Below are 13,403 nucleotides of genomic sequence, written 5' to 3'. Positions count from 1 at the left end.
ATGTACAATACCGTAGGGCCAATAGTATTGTCTATGCTGGCTTATTGTCACACTGTTATGTGATTAATGTTAGAAGTAACAGTGAGTACTTTTGGCTACATGTCAAAATGTCTGATACAAAGGTCTGTCTCTCTCAGCTTATTTTAAATCTTTCCATTTGCTTTATTGTACCACAGTTAGCTTTAAACTCATTTTCACCTGCAGTCCTTTAGCAGGTCACAAATAAAACTCCACTAAAAGAAACAAGACGTCTATAAAAACAAGGATTATAGCAAAATCCAGCAACATGCAGATTCAGTCATTAGCTTTTAGCAAACGTTTCTGTTTGGCTTTAAAGAGACTAACAGAGCTGTGACTCCTTTTGTCTTTTGGTCATGGTGTTCGTGGTGACTGCCCAACAGAAGCCAAACAAAAGGGTGCTGTACAATCTTTATATGAAGAATATTCTCGAAGTTTTTGATAATGGTACTTACCATAATTCTTAGCATACGTATTACTTACATAATTTTAAATGCAGACCTTTACTTTACCCATATACACTGTAACATCCTCTTAATATGCACAAACACACACAGATCTTAAGTGGATTATTATACACAAGGTAAGGGGATCAACCACTTTTACTATGACTAAGAATATGTCAGTGGCCTCTCTCGTCTTTCAGCAGGATGACACACCTGTTTTGAACAGGTGAGTCTGGTTAGTCTGGACAGAATAACACACGGGTGAGATAAGACTGATTGTCCTTTTCGGTAGCAACAGACACACTAATACAGACAATTATGATTATGCCTTCCTTTTAATGTTTCTTCAGGGGACCACTGGGATGTTTATAGGCTTATTAAAGGATGTTGAGTAAAGGGAATTTAATGTGGGTGGTAAAATATTAATTATAACCGAAGTGAACAGAATAAAAAGCACAGCGTTTAAAGCAACGACAGTATTTCTGCCTCTACAGCTTTAGAATACCACTCTCACATACAGAATGTAACACAGACACTAACACTCAAGCATGCTCTCACTCTGTCTCTCTCTCTCTCTCTCTCTCACACACACACACACACACACACAAAGATGGCAGACTATCCTGTGGCCCAGTTTCAGTAGACACAGTCAAAACAAACAGCTGAGCTGTTGTTAGGCAGAACACCGAGTAATGACCATGCAGGGTTTGTTAATCACTGGATAGGATCGTGCAACCGGAGTCGGGTACCTGTGCCATCATATCACCTGTAGGCATACAGAAGGGGGCCTCCTTCCAAGGTAAAGGTGGAGACAGGTGGAGAGAGGTGGAGGAACGCAGCAGACTGCGGCATCAGTTACACTGATAAGCCTGGTCTAATGTCTCAGAGAGAACCAGGGTTCCACCTAATCATACCATAATGAAATTCAACACAGCTTTGCATAACTAAACATTACCTAACCTAGAGTGATTTAATATGGGAAAACAATGGCTTGTAACTCAACATACAGACAGGTGACAAATAAAAGGAAAAGCCAAAATAAAGTTAATGAAGGCCATAGCATGTGAGTCCCATCATTTTCATACTCATCAAACCACTCAGTGACCCCTCGTGCGTTGTGGACGGGGAGGTTGTCATCCTGGAAGAGACCAGTCCCATCAGGATAGAAACAGTTCATCACAGGATAAAGGTGATCACTCAGAACAACTTTGTATCGGTTTGCAGTGACCCTACCCTCTAAGGGGACAAGTGGTCCCGCACCATGCCGGCAAAATGCCCCCCACAGCACAACAGAGCCACCGGATCCCCTCGCTGTAGGGGCCAGGCATTCAGGCCACGGGTGCACCCACCCACTGGTCTAGGACATGGTGAAAGGATGACTCATCTGACCATATCACTTTTTTCCACATCTCTGTAGAGCAGTGCCTGTGATTTTTGCACCACCAAACTCTCAAATGTGCATTCGCCTTTGTAATGAGGTGTTTATGCACTGCAGCCCTACCATAATACCCCTCTCTGTGTAATTGCCGACCGACACAGTCTGATCACGTCCTGCATCGACATTCTCAGTCACCCGAGGAAGACTTGCCCTTCTGTTTATCCTCATGTATCGCACCAATGCACGAGCATCGCAGTCATCAAATGTGGTTTCCGACCCTCTTTACGGACGTCTTCCCCATAGAGCTAAACGCAGATGTCACTTTAGTCACTGTGCCTATTGACAGTTGGGAAGTCTGAGCCAACATGAGCTGACAAAGTTGAGAGCTCTTTTTTTAACAGAAGATATCTTGACGCATCACAGTAAGAGAAGCACGGGTAAAATGATAATGACTGAATTCCATGCAGCTTCTGTAGTTTCAGGGTCCTGGGATTGTGCACGTGGGCTCACTGTCACACTTTCATTACTTCGTAGGATGCCTGAATGCAACAGAACCATTAATCATGTTATATTAACAACACCTTGTGCTTTTGTTACTATGACAAGTCAAACAAGTCTGCTGTGAAAAGGGCATACGGAAACAGTGCAAACAACACGATGTAACGTAACAGCATAAGGCTACACTGCACGATGTGACATGACACGACATAAAGTTTTGACACAACCCAGTGTGATCAGATATGATGTGATTCGTCACACGAGTTGATCTAAACATGTAATGGGATATTACATACAACGTAATATAACAACATAATGTAACGTAACCTGGGGAGATTAGACCTCACATGACACAGCACAGCCTTATGCGATATTACGTAATACATTATCCAGTGTCATTTGAAGTCACGCCATGAAATGTCATGTGAGGTCACACGACCTGGCGCGTGACATAACCTAACATGATGTGATGCGTGATAACGCGATCATCTGACATGACAGGACATGATACGATACATAGTAGCATAACGTAGGATGAGACGAGAGGTGACATGACATTCGGGATATTTTTATACCATGTAGGACGGTATGACTCACGAGAGCAGTGCATTCACTGCAGGTAGAATAGAACAGCACAACTACTAGTCGCCTGTACATTTTATTGTTTGGTACTTATCAACACTTGCTATCTAAATAATGTAAACCCAGACACACATTCTTGAGAGGGCACGTTTCAAGGTAGTGACTCAGCTAGTGATCAGCTGGTCAGAAAACTCTTCGCTGAGGCGTCGTTGGGCTCCTTATTTATTCATTGTGATTCATTATGTCAAGACTGTGATACGGGTCAGCACCAATCCATGTGCACCGCATTAACCGTAGTTTAATTATCCTGGAGCTCCACACGCTGGCTTGAAATGGCAGCCCGGTGCAGAGTTGTGGATCCCCTTTCAGTGTGAGCCTGAATGCAAGGTGGACTCAGCGATGAGCTCATTGTTGTGAAAGCCAAACAACAGCCTCCCTGGGGATAACATGAGAACCCCGGAGGCTCTGGTCACCGAGAGAGGAAAGTGACGACGGTTTCTCTTGTTGATATAAACATCCAGCACTCGGGGGCTTATTCAGCATTTTCAATGACTGGATGAAGGGTCTCTGAGCAGAGTTTACAGCTGAGATAACTAACTTTCCTATAAGAAATTTGGGGAAATACACGCCTTACGCCTCTGCCTACCTTTAAAACAAAAAAAACCCCTCTGTATTCTAACTGAAGAAGAACTGAGGAAGCCTTCCGGATGAGAGGCGAAACGTCTTCGAGAACTTCAAGCAAGTCCAGTCGCCTCCGCGTAGCACTCGCAGAACGCCGTGACCTGGATGACTGAGAGTCTGCACAGATATAGGAAACGGATCACTCTGACCCTTGCACATTGATCTACTGAAATTCCCCAAAACAGGGTTCAAACACGATTTGTGATTTTTTTTAAATCTCAAGTAGGACTGACACTGGTTTGTCCAGTTGCTCGATGATCAGTTGGATCCTCCTGATGAAAATGATCTAAGATATAGACTGTATATCATATACACTCAGTGGCCAATTTTTTCAGGCACACATAGCTAAAACTAATGTAGTCTAATACAACAGCTAAGCAGTAAATCCCACCTCCGTGAAAATGATGATGTTCAGTTTGTGCTGAGACTGTTTTGGACAGGCGTTGATTCAACTCTATGGTCATTTTGGAGGCTGCAGTTTGTGGTGTTGTTGAATTGCAAGTGTCAGAGAGTTGTCAGAAATCCATGCAGGTGTCAGGGTAGTAAATAAATCTATCTGTCTATATTTATATATAGATATATATTGTAAAGCGTAATTTCTAGTCCTATTTCTTCCTATAGCCATACAGATAGCCCTATTTATGGTTTTTGTAAACACAGAGAGTCTTATGGACTTGCTTTTTTCCCCTTTCCCTTGTTTGTATTACATTTTATTTCTCTATATTAATCATCTGCTTATCCTGGGCCACTAACTGTACATTTTTGTAATGGCTAAATGAATACAGGCCCATGTGTCCATGTCTCTGTAGCCTTTGCTTTTAGATTGTGCTCTTTCAGCCGGGTTATTAACATAAGATATATACAACATACAATAAAACAGTTGGAGCTCTCTGCGCAGTCATCTTCTCTGCAATACACTATATGTCCTTACCGTGACCAGCAGCAAGTCTTTGGCGTGCATTCACCAGATAACGCTTGCCGGTTGTTAAAATATTGGCGGTATTGACATATGTTTGTGAATATATCTCCATTCAAATCACCAAAATGTTCCCATCCCTCCCATCTTCCCTTGCGTTGCAGGAGAAATATAGTCAGGTGTGAAGAGACGTGATGTGCTGGAGTTGCACATTCCTCGGCACTGTGTTGACTTGACTTATCATAACAGGGATTTGGGGGTCTGTCAGAGACTGAGCAGGGCGTTGCAGTACACACACACAGACACACGCATACCAGGTCCATCTGTCCAACTCTGTTTGAGGTGAAATGGATGAGGTAATGCTGTGACACCTTCTCTCCCTCTTCATAACAAACCCGTCCATCAGATTTCTCAGATTTCTTCCTCGATACACAGCGATGGGCTTGTTTACTCAATTTCCATCTATCTCTCTCTGTTTTCTTTCTTTCCATCTGTCTCTGTAAAGTAGCACCAGGTTGGCATTGGACCAAAATTCCACAAATCAGCTGGACTTGTTAGATGTTTCTAAAGCTACAGGGAAGGGGGCGAAAGGTGCTATGTTTCGATCAATTAAATTAAAAAGGAATAAGAGTGATTCTAATATATATCAGTCACACATTTTGGATGTAAGTGTGTTGTTATTGTGTGGTCGGGAAACGTGGTCTCTGACTTCTCTCCAACTCAGGCAGTGCTCTAGAAATTGAGTCGTTCTGCTTAGATATTAGTATTCGATTTTCTTTGAAATTCAGAACCACAGAGTGGAATGAAGTGTTTTGTATCAGTGGCTTTCACGCTTGTCTCCAATGTGGTTGTCATACATGGCCATGACACCCTCCTGTCAGTCCGGTCATCGACGGTAGAGGCAGCTCCCATTGACTTAAAAGTCGAACTAACAAGGTGTATGTTGGCAGCCACGAATGAAAGTGAGATGTGTTTTTGTTAGACAGCCTCAGAAACACAAAATATGCAAGATGGGACAAAACAAAAGAAGAGTTAGCGAGAGAGAGAGGAGAGTCTGTCTCGTCCTGTCCCTGACCAGGTGTTGGCTGTAGTGCTGTTGTTGTTTGTTGTTGAAAAGAAAAAAAGAGAAGAAGGAGGAGAGGAGATCAAAAACAAGCTGAAAATGCTAATGTGGATGCACACTGTTTCCACATGTAAACAACTTTCCAAGATTTAGTAGTCTTGGTGTAGATGTAGTATGAACTTCGTACTTGGAAACCCTGTAAAATTTATAAGATTGCTGCTGTGTGATTCCGGGAAAACCGAGCTGCAAAAAGAAGCAAGTTGAGATTCACAGATTTTGTCGGCATTTTTTACTGCTGTGCAGCAACAGCATGGAGTTTGACCCAGGGCTCGGGACTCATTATTACAGACTCATCTTAAGATTTAAGTTGATAAATAAGTTGTCTAGTGCTGGATAAGGAGCTAAATACATGCTTCTGAAATTTGAATTGAATTTGAAAAGCTAACTCTTTAGTCTGTGATCACCAAAAGGCAAAAAACTACCAATATGACCAAAAATGTTTACAGGTAAATGATTTTATCATAAATTACACATTGATTTTAAATCTGTCTGATACTTCTTGTTAAAATGCATGAATCCATTAACTTTCATCGTGAAAATCTGCAGCATTAATGCTTAGCGGGTATGTCCACAATGCAGATGACCAGTGACGACTGCTAACAGAGCCATAACTAAATATTGTGTCGCTAAATTTTCGAATACATCCATCATGAGGATTAAACTAAAGGCAAGATAAATGATAGAGTTGTTTGGTGAAACACGTTTATATCAGCGAAATGTCAACTGTAGTTTTGAATGCGAATGCAAGCAGAGCTTCTTTTCATTTTATCTCCATTTGCTCACACCCAGCACAAAGCATCTTTGTCATCCCATCAGCACACTGCTAACATTACAACGTACATCTGATAAGTTAACAGTGAGGTTTGGGCTGCCCCAGTCCACTCAGATAGCTTTACCTTCACCTGTCAACAGGTAGCTTTGTGCCCACTGCCAGATCAAGGTTTTATTTTTTCTGCAGCTCTGACTTCACATGATGACAGAGAGCGGTTTGCCCTCCGTTGTCTCTCCCGCCTCCTCTGGTGCCTCTTTAGTGGATAACTATCAGAACAGCGAGAGCGAATTTGTGAAACGCAGAGGGAGGGAGCGGATGATAAACGAGTGAAGACACCAGAGAAAGGCAACATTAAGGGGGGGCTGAGATAAGATATACGTCGGGTTTTGAATAACAGGAGAATTTGATGCACAGAGTTAAGGACTATAAGACAGAAGGAATAAAAAGAAAACAAACTGTGCGTGTGTGTGTTTAAAGATTTGAAGTGAAAGTGATGCTGAAGAGGGATAATGTCTTCATCTCAGCTTTTTTTATTATAATAATTAATCATTCCACAATGTGGAAACAATGTCCCAATGAAACAGGAGTCGCCTGTACTCATAAACTCATAAACCTGCAGAGAATTATCACCTGAATCTGTAGATTCCCTCGACTCTACTGAGCTTTATAGTGAGTCTCAGCCCATTGCTCAACCACAACTTTACTGTTCTTCTTCAGCCACAGCAGGCAGCTGTTTTCAGAGAAAGGCTATAAAAACCCACTGTCCGATACCTGCTCGACAGCAAACATCAGACAGACACGGTTAGAGACCAGCTGGTCAACGTAGTGGAGCATTTAGCAGCTTAAGAGCCAGATATTTCCCTCATGAGTTGGTAGAGACCCAAAACAGAGCTAAGAGAGAGGGAATACTGGCCTTAAATTCGTCAGGTGGACACAAACATCCATTCCAGATGAAAGATTATGTTGCTCGTTGTTACCCGCTGGATTTTTAAAAAAAGCCACTGTGCGCGAACAAGTTTGCCAAATCGACTTAGGCAAAGTAGATGGCCAAAATAAAAGAGTTATTGCAGAATGACGGAGGGAGGGATATTGAGAACATTGCATTAATTTAATCAGTTGAGGAATTGATTTTCATAGAAAAAAGTAAAGGTCTTTTTCTTTACTTGATTCACATTTCCTTTTTGAAATTTTACTACTGCAACACATTCAACTGACGGAGGAAAAAATGATGATTTGACCTCAGTACTTTTGGGGCAGATGAACAGAGGAAGAGTGGGCTGGTGTGAGGCGGAGCTGAGGGTGAAAACGATGATGTCAGTGTAGCAACCCAAACACTGGCTCGGCCTTCATTTGTGGGGACACACGCTGAAGCCTTCTGTTTTGGTTACGACAGGACAAATATCAGCCACACACACTTGACGGGGGTTTCCACTGACCTGTCAGAGGGCTACTCCCTCCTTCAAGGGATCCCATCACGTCTGCCTCCCGCTACCAGGTCCAAAGCAACTGAGTTAGAGGGAGGAAAGGCAGAGAGAGAGGTAGCGTGTGAGGGTGAAGGAGACAGAATCAGACAGCCTCGACCTTTCACTCTTACTGAATTAGGCAGCAGAAGGAAGAGAAGAGCATCTGAAATTTGTAGATGAGAGACAGAGCCATGTAAATACAATCAATGAATAAACTGCTGAGATACAAAGTTACCGCACGCTGGTCACATTAAGGTGCTGTACAACTGTACAACTGTAGGCGCTGCTGTCACACGGTTAAGACTCTAAGATCAGTGAGACTGGACTCGAATCCACAAACATCACTGTTAGTGGGTGAAAACATTTTATCCCACAGAATGTCAACTTTCCAGGGCGAAAGAAAAACGAAGCGGCCCAGTTTTAAGCCTAACAACCACACGTCTTTCAGTTTCTTAATTTAGTTTTGAGAAGGTTTCAGAGACCTTTAAAGATTTTCTCCAAACCACAGAGGAGATAATGTAACCCTGCATTTAAAGTTGGACTAAGAAAATCTGAAACACATAAAGCCACAAGGTTTCCGTGTAAGAGTGATATAGGTGCTGGTAAGCTCTTAGTAGCAGGAGAAGTTAGTAGCTCAGTTCAGCAACAGGAAAGGAGCCCTCTGCCTTTATTGCTGACAACAGAGACCAATCACGACATTGGCAAAATGAAATATAGATTCTTCAAAATTTAAATAACAAACGTGCAGTATTTCATATACTAATGACCAACTGGGGTCACACCAAATGTAAAGCTGATTAAACGAAGTTGATTCGAGTCCTGAAATACTTTTGTGTTTGATGCAGTGCAAATAAAACATAAACATGTGAAAATATATAAACACATTTTCTCAGTGATAGAAAACAAAAGCATTATAATTACATTCAGCAATGACATTATTAAAAAAGCCATGTTTGCCATATTTTTAATTAAAAATGTACTGTGCCTACTGGGAAACAACAGTTCACTATTCAGCAAATGCGTGTAAGTTGATATCATATCCTTAACACGTCTGGATTTTTATTTAGATTCATGTATTCAAATCACATGGGCCGAATTTGTGCATGATGAGAGGGTTCATAGATAAAACGAAACTATTTAACATCAACTAAGCATAACACCTTTATGCAGGGGTCCAAAATATGACCTGCCGTACTAAATATTTAACCTGAATTTGACTGTTGGTCGCTGGTCAGTCAGTCATGCAAACAATCTGGGCTTTGCCGGGCAACCCTTAGATAAAGTTAAGCTTACTTATTCAGACACTGCATGAAACATTAACACAACAGCCGAGGTTCTGGTGTGGGGTTGATTTAGAGGTTGTGAGGTTAAGATTAGAGTTTGAGTGTGAGATTGTCGCACTGAAGGGAAAAGAGAGGGACAAAGGGGCGACCTGGTTCTACTGCCGAGGTGAGACACAAGGCGGCGGATCTCATTTACATGCTTATCACATCTGCAGAGGTATAGATTACCTGTCAGAGAGACGGGAGCAGTGATGTTGCGTTCGTGTGTGTGTGCGTGTGTTTGTGAGAGAGGGTGAGAGAGAGAGAGAGAGAGAGAGATACAGGGTCACAGCTTTGTGTACACCTTATCTGGTGCCGTCATGTCGTCCCTCCATTGCATGGCTCTACTCAGGTTACAGTGTGTGTAACCCCCCAACACGCACACACATTGCAGGACAGAAAACAATGTTGATGGTGCAGGTTGGAACCAAAAACCTGGCAGGTGACTTCATCGCAGGTGGCCTCAGTCATGAATTGGCATCAGAGGGTGTTTTAGGTGATCGGGGTGTTTTGTGCCTGAGAGTCTTATGCTGATGAGCGACTGACCCCTTAGCCTGCACTTATCCTCCTGCTGCAGGAGTCTACACAAGTAAGGACAATCCCAATCAAAACAGCTTATGAATCAGAAAATTCAGATTTAAGGGTTAGGGGATAAAATCCACAGTTTTCGTTCTTTGCAAAAATACATTGTTTATTTTAAGCTAAAATGAGGCTTCAGCAGTCTGAGCTCGACAGTTAAGGTGGATGTCTGCCAACATCCGTTAGAGCCTTTTCTGTAGAAAATTCAGCCTTTTTGGTTCCCCGGACAGTGTTTCCGTGACTGTGGCAGAGGAACAGGAACACAAAGAGCAAATTTCAGACTAAAAAGACTGTAACTTTGGAAGATACTTGATTTGACTGACTAAGACTACTGAAGCCTCATATTCATGGTATTCATTAAAAAAAAAAAATGCAACAACAGCACCCGAACAGGATTTTTAATGGCAATAGTCTTGACTCGCATTAGCATTCATTATCTAGTCTTTACAAGCTAACTGCTGACCACGTCAAGCAGTGTCTGTTTGTCTGTCTGTGTCAAACCTGGCAGAGGATGTTCGCCTGGGCATGTACCCGAGATGGGATCCACCCCCCCACATCCTCCTCCTGCCCAAACAAGGGGGTGTATACCAATCTGCTGCGGGAGGAAGTGGGGAGGGGGGGGTCTTGAGACAAGCTGCCATTTCCAGCCGATTAAACAGCCTCCGACCCCGCGGCTCGACTGTGCCACCCCTGTCCCAGGCCCTGCAACCAAGGGGTGTGCCCAGAAGACAATGATCCGAGGGTCAGGGGTCGAGACAGCGGGGGTGTCTGAAGTCATTTGGGATGCTAATGTTATGCTGGGTTTTCAGTCTATAGGGTGAAAAAGCTCAAACAATTAGGCGGCTGTTGAGACTTTTAATGCAGGTTTCTCTCATGAAAAATCGTCGTAATATTCCTGGGACGCTCCTGAGTGTTGCAGCCTACAGCCTGAACTTCAAGCTGTGACATGTCGAAGTGAGATTACAACATAAACAAGCATAAGTAAAGAGAAATGCACTGAAGTACAGATATATTTCGCATTAATGAGTAAAACTTAAAAAGGTTCGTTTTAAAATGCATCTGTAAACTATTCATTACGTGTCCGACTAGCCATATGTGTCAGTCACAGTCCAGATGTGTTTAATGGCTGTCTGCATATTGGGATTAAACGATTTGTCATAAACGGATTCCAGAGCTAACAAAACATTCGCTAATCCTGGATTATAATTTCCCATGTTGGAGTTCAGGAAATCTATCCCAATTGCCACCAACAGCATTTCCATTGAGGCTTCAAGTGCACAGAGTCAGTTTGCATTTCAAAAGAAACTCTGGTTGCATAGCCGTCACGGTTACCCCAGAGGGAAACTAATAAACACACATGGGTCCCTTTGGTCTTTCTCTGAAGCTGCAGGTAGATCTGCACTGCCAGTCATTTTGAATCCATCTGCAGTTAGATATGGTGAAATTCGGGAAAAAAAAACTAAGACACAAGGTTTGCTGAGTAACAAAATCACACGTACTAGCAACGAGGATTTGACAAATACATTTTATTTTAAAGGGAAGGTGGAGCTATACTACTTCGTCTGTATCTGTGAAGAAAAAATTGTTTCAACTGAAGCAAATTTTCTGTATTCAGCACTGAATGTACAAACGAACACAGAGAATGTTGTCTTGGCCGCACTGCATTTGACGTCGAAGACAAAAAACAGGAGCAGTCTTCTCATTAAAGTTGTTTTATTTTTTTCCCCCTAATAAATAATGCAAGACAATCTGCTGGATAACCATCACCTAGCACCAGAACATCTGTGCAGCTACAACAAAAGTATTCACTGCACTGGATTAAAACGCTGTGTATTTCTGTTCCCTTCTTAAAGTGCATATTCTTCATGTCTGTGTTTGACCTGTTTAACAAACCCTGACTTCTGACAGTAACCTCCTTTAAAAATGATCCAAATCCCAGAATATGATCGTATCTTTAAGATCAATACGCAGGACACACGCAACAGGGCCAATCACTACGCTGAACGGCAGCGATTGGCCGGTTGCCTGCGTTTTAGTTGCAGTCAATGTAAAGTGCGGACCATGTGGACTAAAATGCACGTGCGCGGTCAAGTGCATCTCAATACTGAGTTGTTGTTTGCACGGGGCTGGAATCCACAGTTTACACGTCACTGCTGTCACTGCTTGCCCCTTTTTTTAGACCATTAAAAATTCACTGAAATGTGAGCTTCAACAGGCCGGTGCTCTGCAGCTGAACTGACGCGGTTTTACAGTTGATCTCTATTTAAAAACTTAATGCAACGAGCAACCCCCCGAGACAGAACAAACAACACACCCGACTGATATTGTAGACCAGAGGACATTTTCCCACTCAGCCGAGATGCTTCTGCAGCTGACTGTTGGGAAATCCTGGGCATTTTAAACCTACACAGGGTTGTTTACACCACGGTGTTACATGAGTCACTGCGATGGATGGAGTCTTGGACAAGTCTACAGCTCCAGGCCGTTATTTGGTTTGTCTTGATGTTGTTGTAACTGGATTGATGAGATGAACCTTCACCATCATGTTCAAAACCATGATAAAAAAAAAAGAAAAAAAGAACAGAATTTATAGGTAAGAGTACTGAGAGTTGTCAGTGAGGCTCCTCGATCTAAGCCTGAGTAAAGCCTCTCCTACCAAAGCCGAGCCGAGGAGCGTAAGGAATGTGTTGTTGTTTGCTATAATGCTGCACAAAGTCTAAGATTTGATAAAGATAAAACCGAAACAGGACGAAAAGTGAGAAAGAAAAACAGACGGAGGGAAGCGGAGACGGCGGCGTCCCGCTGGGGAGCATGTCAGCACTTGTTGCGGAGGAGTTCGGTGAAGGAAGTCAAGCTGCCCGGACAGCACTGCGATTCAGCCATCAAAATAAAAGCCTTTACTGGAGGCGAAAAGACGTGCATTACTGGGGAGTACAGAAAGAAGTTCAAATGCAGAAATAGACTGGTGTTAAGACACACTGTACACTTTTGCATGGCATATGAATTATAAATGATTATCTGGTGAGTGGATGTCTGACTTCTGTGTCATTTCTGAAGGTAATGTTCGGCTTTGAACAATTCATGAGGTGGATTTTTTTGTTTTGTTCTTCACAATACATTTCCACTCATCACAGCACACACAACTACGTACGGTTTCATGTTAAACTAACAGCGTGAACATATGTGGGCACGTTTTTACATCTCCGGCATACACAATGCATATTTAGCACTGATTCACACTGTTTTCTGTTACCCCCATGGACAGATTATGAAACGTTCAGACTGAAAGAGAGAAAAACCACCACAAAGGACGATTTATGACCATTTTGTGACTCTTTATGGTTGTTCTGATGCTCTTTGGGATTGGTTTGCATCTCCTTGTGGTCGCTTTGTGTCTTTTAACCAAGCCCTGACTTTCACACAAGAAATATTGTCAGCCACTTTGCACAGGGGCAGCGTGCCCAGTACGTCTGTTCGGTAATCCATCCATGGTTATCACACAGATTTTTAATTATTTCTCTGTCTCAATAAATTAATTGATTCATTAAGCATTTCATCTTCTCATTCACACGTCTACATGTTGCAGCGTTCGCATCACTGCTTATGCATGTTTCTGCCCATATGA

The sequence above is a fragment of the Xiphias gladius genome, chromosome 7 (genome assembly GCF_016859285.1).
Source record: "Xiphias gladius isolate SHS-SW01 ecotype Sanya breed wild chromosome 7, ASM1685928v1, whole genome shotgun sequence".
NCBI classification, from domain to species: Eukaryota; Metazoa; Chordata; class Actinopteri; order Istiophoriformes; family Xiphiidae; genus Xiphias; species Xiphias gladius.
This window is presented reverse-complemented; position numbering follows the sequence as displayed.